Raw genomic sequence first — 7,876 nt, forward strand, 5'->3', positions numbered from 1 at the left:
CATAGGGCTGGTTGTGTTTCATGCTCTCATTGTTAAAAAGTGCTGTGTCTCTGATTTTTTGCTATTATTTTCACTCCACTACTTAATGAAAATATCTACAAAGAAAGTGAAGAAGAAGAGTGTAACTATCCCTCTACCACTGCATTTCATTTCTTCTTTTAGTAAGTAACCCTTCCTTATATACATTCATTATGCATTTTCATTGTCTATTTGAGTTACAGTTCATTTCCATTCCTGTGAAGAAGACTAACATAATTAGCATCCAAAAGTCACAGCATCATTATGTTGTTTTTGTGTTGCATCTAACATCACACTTTTGACTCAATTAAGTGGTAGTTGGTGCATATTTTCAGAAGTCCATGGTGAATGGTTACACAGATGTTTACGAGTGTCTTAGTAAAGTTTATAAGGACATTGGATGTGCCTGGAATGTATTATTACGTTACCAAATGTAAATATTGTAGTGTTGACTATTTAGAAATTCTCCATCAGCCACATTTTCAGTAACAGATTCAGTTCTAATTGAAAGGGATAACTTCATTATGATGGCACAGGCCATTGAGTCGGTGAGCAGGTCAGTTCTGAATGTCATGGCCTCTAAGGGTGTCAGTCAGATTTTAAGATGAGACATACAGGGGACATCAGTGGATGACATGAGTCCCTAATGAGCTTTTGAACACAGTTTCAAATAAATCATAATCAGAACAAAGTCACCAGCCAGAAGCAGTGGATCACAATGTTGTGTCTTAGCAAACAGCAGAGCTTCACACTGCAGTAGCAAACCATAGAGTCCACAGCATCCCTTAACTTTGTATTAATTCAGCTAAGATTATATGGCCAGATTAATTGAGGGCTCCAGGTTTTTTAAACATTTTATTTTAACTGTAAAAGGAACAGAAATGTCAGTTTGGAGAATCTGTATTTGTTTCCTAAAACTAGCATAGATGCAATGCAACATTTCCAAACTTGAGTTAAATATTAAACGTTGTAAGAGAGTGGAGATTTGGTAAAATTAGTGAGGAGGTTAAACATTTCTGTCTGCAAAGCTTCTTTTACTCATATAGTTTTATACACACATAATTTATCAGGAAGAGCTTCAAACAAATTGAGTCAAAAGGTTGGAAAAGTTAATTCAATGCTGACAATGTTTAGACATTTATATGCACAGCAGCTTCCTCATTCTCTACGTCTGTGCACATTTTAGTAGTGTTGTTCATAACAACATAACTTCCAAGGGCACTGCAATTTACACATGTTAATCCAGACAAGATGACATTGAAGGGCCACAGTCTATAGAGTAGTAGAAAACACTTGATAAGAACACGCTATTCACCCACAAACTGATTGTCAATCCTGTACACCTAATTTCTCCAAAATAACATCAAGTGTAGTTTTAAGGGTCTCTAAAGTCCTACTCTCCACTACACTACTTGATCATTTATTCCATGTGCCTATGGTTCTCTAAGTGAAGAAAACCAGTCTAATGTCTTTGTAAAATTTACCTAAACAAGTTTCCAACTATGTCCCTGTGTTCTCCACCTGTGACTTTTGCTCTACACATCAGGGCACTATATAACCTTACATTCTGTTAACCTTCTTAATGACTTCAGTACACTGCAGACAGTGGCAAATCCACTGAGACTCACAGGTTCTTCTCATAAGGGGTACTTTCAAGTTTCAGACCTCCCATTATGTATTCAAATCTAACATGTTTACTTCCAATATATAATATTTTACATTTACATGCATTCATTTTATCAGTCACATATCTGTCCAAGTCCCTCTGTAATCATTCTGCTGATTCTACTTTATCTACCTTTCTACTTAGTTTGGTTTTCTGTTCAGATCTAACAAGCATATTGATTATATTCTTGTCCAGGTCATTTAAGCACATTAAAAGAGCAGCGGCCCCTAAGGGACATTACTTTAACCATCACCTAATTCTGAAAATATTCCCTCACTGTAACCCTTTGCTTCTTGTGTCTGAGCCAATCTTGTTCCGCCTACACACTGCTTATTGAATTCACACTTGTTTTAATTTCATCACTAGCCTTTCATGTGGGTTCTTATCAAACGTCTTCTATATGTTAAAATCAATGGTTTCATATGCACCTCACTGATTGTGTTCTTTTCTTGGTTCCTCAAAGAATTCCAGTAAATTAGTGAAACACGACCTTCCCTGGCCATTTCTAATACTCCTGTTCTAGACATGTGCTGCTCAATATTTTCATTTTCATATTTTCATTTCATTTGCTTCAACTAACAAACAAGCAGAAAAATTACTGAAGTATTTGATGACTTTGACAGACAAGTCAGAACTTTTCTTTCTTTGGAATTTTTCTTGCTTTTTAGTAATTTCTGTGTGTGTTCAGACCAAAGTGTATGTGTATGTTTATTTATTTACTTACTTATCTATTGATTTATGTATTTATTTATGTAAAGAGCGTCTGTCAAAGCCAGATTTTCCCAGGGCTAAATAAAGTTCTATTTAAATTTAACACAAAATGTTGAGGCTACACTTGCAAAGTTTCTGGCTTGATGGATTGTAGGGTCTGTGACCCCACCTCAATACTACGTAGTGCAGGATGTCAGTTCAGTACTGTGGGGGGTCAATGAATAACACACATGCCTAAACTAAATTGAGTCTTTTCTAACTCCCTTTACAATTTGCTGCATAAATGTTACAGGGGTGTATGCAGAGCAAGTGACACAATCCTGTCACACAGGACGCATTACACCAAGTGTGTCACTGCCTGTTAGCAGATGAAGCACAATTAATTACTGGTAGCACTGAAATACAATACAGATTATAAAGTAATTACAATCATAAAAGGAAAATCAGTTATTCTCTATTGTCTTTGATGAAAAGGAAACCGGTGACTGTTTGCTTGCTTGCTATAATAGATAAAATAAAAGTTCTAGCGCATACAATAGCAATATGTACATGAGGCAGCTCAAGTTCAAATGTGAATAGGAATGGTAGAGATCTGAATGTGCAATGATATGACTAGGGTACAGGAGAGGCATTTTAAAATCACCCCATTAAATCATTTCCTTAGTATAGCTATTGTCACCCATGTGCATCAGAGGAACAAACTTCTCAGCTGATCACAGGTATGCAATACTCCATTAGGGAGACAGGGGGTGCTGTTGCCAACAGCCACATCTTGTTTATCCTCTTCTACTGCAGTCAGAAGACGCCCTTGTGGGAAAATAACCCCACACTTACAGCAGCAGTGCTATAAAGGTCCGAGGCCTACTGATGTTGGTTTGTCATTTGGAGCTGGACAAAGTGGAAGTACAAACTCCCAGTGACAGATCTGCTCTCTGGAGGCAAAGCCTTTTCTCCTAGCATCCTTTTGTTTCCATTTCTGTACTCTTGAGCACTGAATTTTGATTTATTTAGTATGAAAATGAAAAAATTTAACCCTGTTGGTACCCCAATACTTTTTGGACTCTGCATGGAATTATTCACCCGTCCACACTATAAACCCAGGAGGATAGTTACAGAGAGAAAACTCTATCCCAGAAGGTTTTGTGAATTGGATGTGTTTTGAAAAAGCAGAAGACTGTCTGCTTCATTAAAGATGATACAAGCTAACCAATCAGAAATAGGAAGAGGCTGATGCTGGCAGTCACACGGGCCGTCTTAACAGCATCATAGGACCCCAGGATAGTAGGAGCCTCTGTTTTGACAGCAAAACTGAATCATAAATAGGCATCAGAAACATTGTGGGCCCCTATGCTCCTGGGGTCCCCAGCCAGTGCCCATATTTTAAGACTTTCCCCAACCGGTTTCCTCCAAGACAGAAGTACAGAAGCTGGCAGCTGTAGATGCTTGGCAGGAAACAACACTGGATGTGGTGCAAGTTCATCTGTACAAAACCAACTGTGAAAAATCCCACATCTTTATATATTGTTATCTGTAGGAATGTAATTCTCAAATTAGCACAAGGTTAAAAAAAACTTTTTATGCGTTGTATCAATGATGTTTCCTTCAACTTTTTTTTTTTTTATTATTATTACATTTCAGTCTGATGTTCAAACAAAAGATTATTCATTTGTTCTCCTGGTAGCCACATATGTGCACAATAGTTGACTTTGTTGTCATGTGATCTGATGGCCTCTTTAGGTGGAGCACAACCTGGATAGACCTGGAAGGCCCAAACGTGTTAGCAGATGTATCTGTTAGGAGGAGTTTAGTTTTCACCATTAGAACAAGTGCTGGTGAATACTGACAGAGGTCAGGGACACAGTGTCTGAATGGACCATATTGAAGTTCAGAGTAATAAACAACAACCATACACTAGGACTGAGTGCTGGACATCTGTGGTGAGAGAAGCCGTTAAGGTTAAGAAAAAGATCTTTGTGAAGTGTTAGCAGAAAGATCTCCAATTGGTGGACTGGGAAGCTATCGAGCAGTTTCACAATCCACCAGATTATCTTTGATCTGTACGGAAGGAGATGATACAGCGATCAACATTCAAAGGAGGTTGACTTGGTATAGTGAGGAAATAACCAGAATGGATTCACAAACAAAAGAATCATTATTAAATAAAGAACAATCTACTCAAAAATAAGTAAATTCATTAGGCAAGGTAAATTAGACATCACTTAAAATGCCCCAAAATGTGAAGTTTATTACCTTCTATCTTGTCTACACATTAGCTTCATAGTGCACCACTGATACGTATCTCCAAATAAAAGCCAGTTAGTTATACAGAGCAGCAGTATAAACATCGACACGCTTCTTCTGCTCATTGCCAAGGCAGCACTTTTAAATGTCCTACTGTACAACTCATGCCAATTTGGTTTTGTATTTTTACAGCCTCCTTCTGCCCAGAGAGGACTGGCACCTGTCCTGCTCTGCTTCCCTTCTCTTCTCTCACAACTCCCATGATAAGCTTTGCCCCCAACCCCCTGTTTTAGAATTGGATTAAGTTGGTCTGATTTGTCCTTCTTTACTATTAGCTTGGCCTGTCTTACCAGTTCCACTTACATAGCTTGGTTGGTTTGAATTAAATACAGTATGGTGCAGATCTCCTTTGAATGTTTTACCTAAGATTAGTAATACAGTGTTTCACTTTTCTCTTTCTTTGTGGAGTTGATGTCATGTTAGAGCAACATTTTAGAACTCACTAATAAATCATTCTTCAGTTGATTCCTGTGCACATTAACAAAAGACATTTTTCATTTCACTTATCATAACAAGTAGTAGAAATTACTTAAAATGCAGAAACATTTACAAGATGGTTACATTAAAAAAAGAAAAACGTTTTATTCACGTTAAAAGTATCACATTGTATGAAAAGTTTAAAAAAATCTAGAATTGCTACCTTTCAAAACATTGAGTCCAGTCAGTTTCAAGTGATCTCAGGTAATCAGATTACTGAATGCCAGGTCTGAGGAGTGAAGGCCATCACAGCTGCACTTTCACATTTTATTAATAGTCCTGCTAACACTGGAAAAACTTTCAATGAGCTGATTATTGGCAGTGAACATGGCAATTATGTACCATACAAGATCTATTTATATATCTTACTTTCAGTTTCCTTATTGATTGTTTTACATTTGTCTTTTCATTCTGAAAGGGTGCTTCTCATCTTCAATGGCTGCTTCATCTCAGCCCTGTGGCTGCCATTTTTTCCAGTTAGGAAATTTCCTAAACAGTCTGTAAGTTAGCAGAACAGGCAGCTCCTTCAAGTTCATCTTTAAAAATTCTACCTCTAATTATGAAAAAAGCAATAGTTAATATTGAAATTCTTGTACTTTCATTTTCTTTGAAAAATTAACAGATTTTTCAACTTTCAGCACTGAGACACTAAAAGGCTCACTTTATGTATATATATTGTGACGGACAGCGGGTCCCATGCCCGGCCGGGATGCCTCGCGCATACGTCCCGGGGAGCCATCATGGACATTGCAATACCTTCTCGGGGCGCTTGGGGCAGTCTTCCTGGCAGTGGATTCCTCCTCAATCTCCCCAGTGCCTCCAGCACCGATTCCCCAATGTCCAGGCCACACAGTCCTGTGCCTTTCTTTCTCCTGGCGCCACCAGTCCTCACTCCAGCTCCGTCCTCTTCCACCCGACTTCCGCCAATGACTGGAGGGAGGGCCTATAGGAACCGGATAGGCTCCAGCTGCTTCCCGGCAATCAGTCCTAGCCACACCCCAGTGTGGCGGAAGTGCCAACTGCGCCCAGAAGTCGTCCGGGTGTCCCTGTCGTCTTCCCCCAGCACTTCCTGTTGTGGTGGAAGTGCTGGGCTCCAGGGTTCCTCAGGCACCTGGGCACCGCCTGGAGGTGGCCACGGGCCCCTACAGGGGTTGGGCTTCCAACATAACCAGGGCGGGCGCCCCTGCGGTCTGGAGGAGGCACAAGCCCTCCTCTGGTCCTCCTGAGGCGTCCCGGCGGGCTCCTGCCCGACCAGGGACCACACTATATATACTGTATATATGCATAGATAGATTATTAGCAATATTGTTAGATATATAAATATATCTGTCAAACTATTTTTAATTGGCGGATTTCATATTTGTTAATTTCTTCATTAATTTTATTTTCTTCTCTGTGCTTCATTTAATGTCTTGTGTGCCTGAAGTCATGAAGAAGGAGACAAGGTCCAGACCTTTGGAGTTGGATTCCTCGTTCCATTTTGCCCTCTCCTAAAGGTCTGTCTGTTTCTCTTTGTTACTAGGAGTAATAACAAAGAAGAGTGCAGTCTGAAATTTTATTTAACTGCGTGTTTCCATGCTTATACTGTATGTATCCTGGACTGTCTAACATTCTTTAAAAATGTTTGACTATTTTAAATTAAATATGAGTATCTGAGCTGATTTTGTTTTCTGCTTTTGTTACAGTTTTAGTTATTGAAGTTGTTTCCTCGGTCAAAACCAGTAAAACAGGGTGATGTTCTTAAATGAACTTACCAAAAACTGAAGAATCAAAAATTACAATAGAAGACCCAGCTTGACAATGAGTCTAGACATTTGGTTCTACTCTTTTTGTCCAGTGGTCTCAAGAATTGGAACTGACATTGCTGTGGCACTAAAGGAAGTTTCAAGTAAGTGACATAAAATCAAAGAATAATGATGAAATAAAAATCTTAAGCATGTTTAGGGCAGGGTCTGAAATAATATATTTAGTGGTATATGCTACAATGCTGATTATTATAGGTTGTGAGGGCAAGCAGGCACCAGAGTCCCAAATCCCAATACGAATATACCAAGACAGTCCCAGGTTCAAATAAATGGAGTTTTATTACCCAGCACCTGACAAATGAACCACAAACACAGTTAGCTCTCCTCTAGTTGACTTCTCCTCTTTCCCTGTTCTGACCTTCTCCAGTCCAGTATTGCTCGTCCTCCTCCCAGCTCCGAGTTGCCTGGACAAGGGAGTGCAATCTCTTTAAATGAGGACCCAGGAGTTCTTCCGGTCCCATGGCTGTTACCCATTGGAAGTACAGTACTTCTGGGTCACACGGAAGTCCACATATCAGAAATTGTATCCGCAGCACCCTCTTGCATTACTCACAGACCCCAGCAGGACTGCGCTGTTAGACTGCAAATCCTGCCATTCCCAGCTGGTTCCCAAATGGGTGCAGATATCGAGAGCCACTGCCATCTAGTGACTCGGGGGAATAAACATTCCCAGAGACAGTTCTTCCCTATCCTTCCCTTTCTTCCATGCGAGGAAATGTCCTAGATATATGTCCAGTTGAGTTGCCTGTGCATCTGCCTGTGGCTTCCCGCCTGGGCAAAGATTTTTTCAGGATGGGATTTTCGTCCATCCTCCCAAGAATTCGTTTGCAAGTCTGGCACCTTTCTCTCCCTTGATCAGGATGTCTGTCTGTCCTCTAGAAGCCTCCCGTCCGGGTAA

The 7,876-nt window shown here is 39.8% G+C and overlaps 1 protein-coding gene across 1 annotated transcript in view; it reads left to right on the plus strand.

Moving 5' to 3' along the window:
- LOC120520403 (myb-like protein X) overlaps positions 1-7,058 on the plus strand; it is a 23,588-nt gene extending 16,530 nt beyond the window's left edge. The window contains exons 6-7 of the mRNA XM_039742801.1: positions 6,600-6,669; positions 6,859-7,058. The gene's annotated coding sequence lies outside the window, so the exon portion shown is untranslated. The remainder of the gene's footprint in view (positions 1-6,599; positions 6,670-6,858) is intronic.
- Positions 7,059-7,876: the final 818 nt, after the last annotated feature.

The sequence above is a fragment of the Polypterus senegalus genome, unplaced genomic scaffold, assembly GCF_016835505.1.
Source record: "Polypterus senegalus isolate Bchr_013 unplaced genomic scaffold, ASM1683550v1 scaffold_2666, whole genome shotgun sequence".
NCBI lineage: Eukaryota > Metazoa > Chordata > Cladistia > Polypteriformes > Polypteridae > Polypterus > Polypterus senegalus.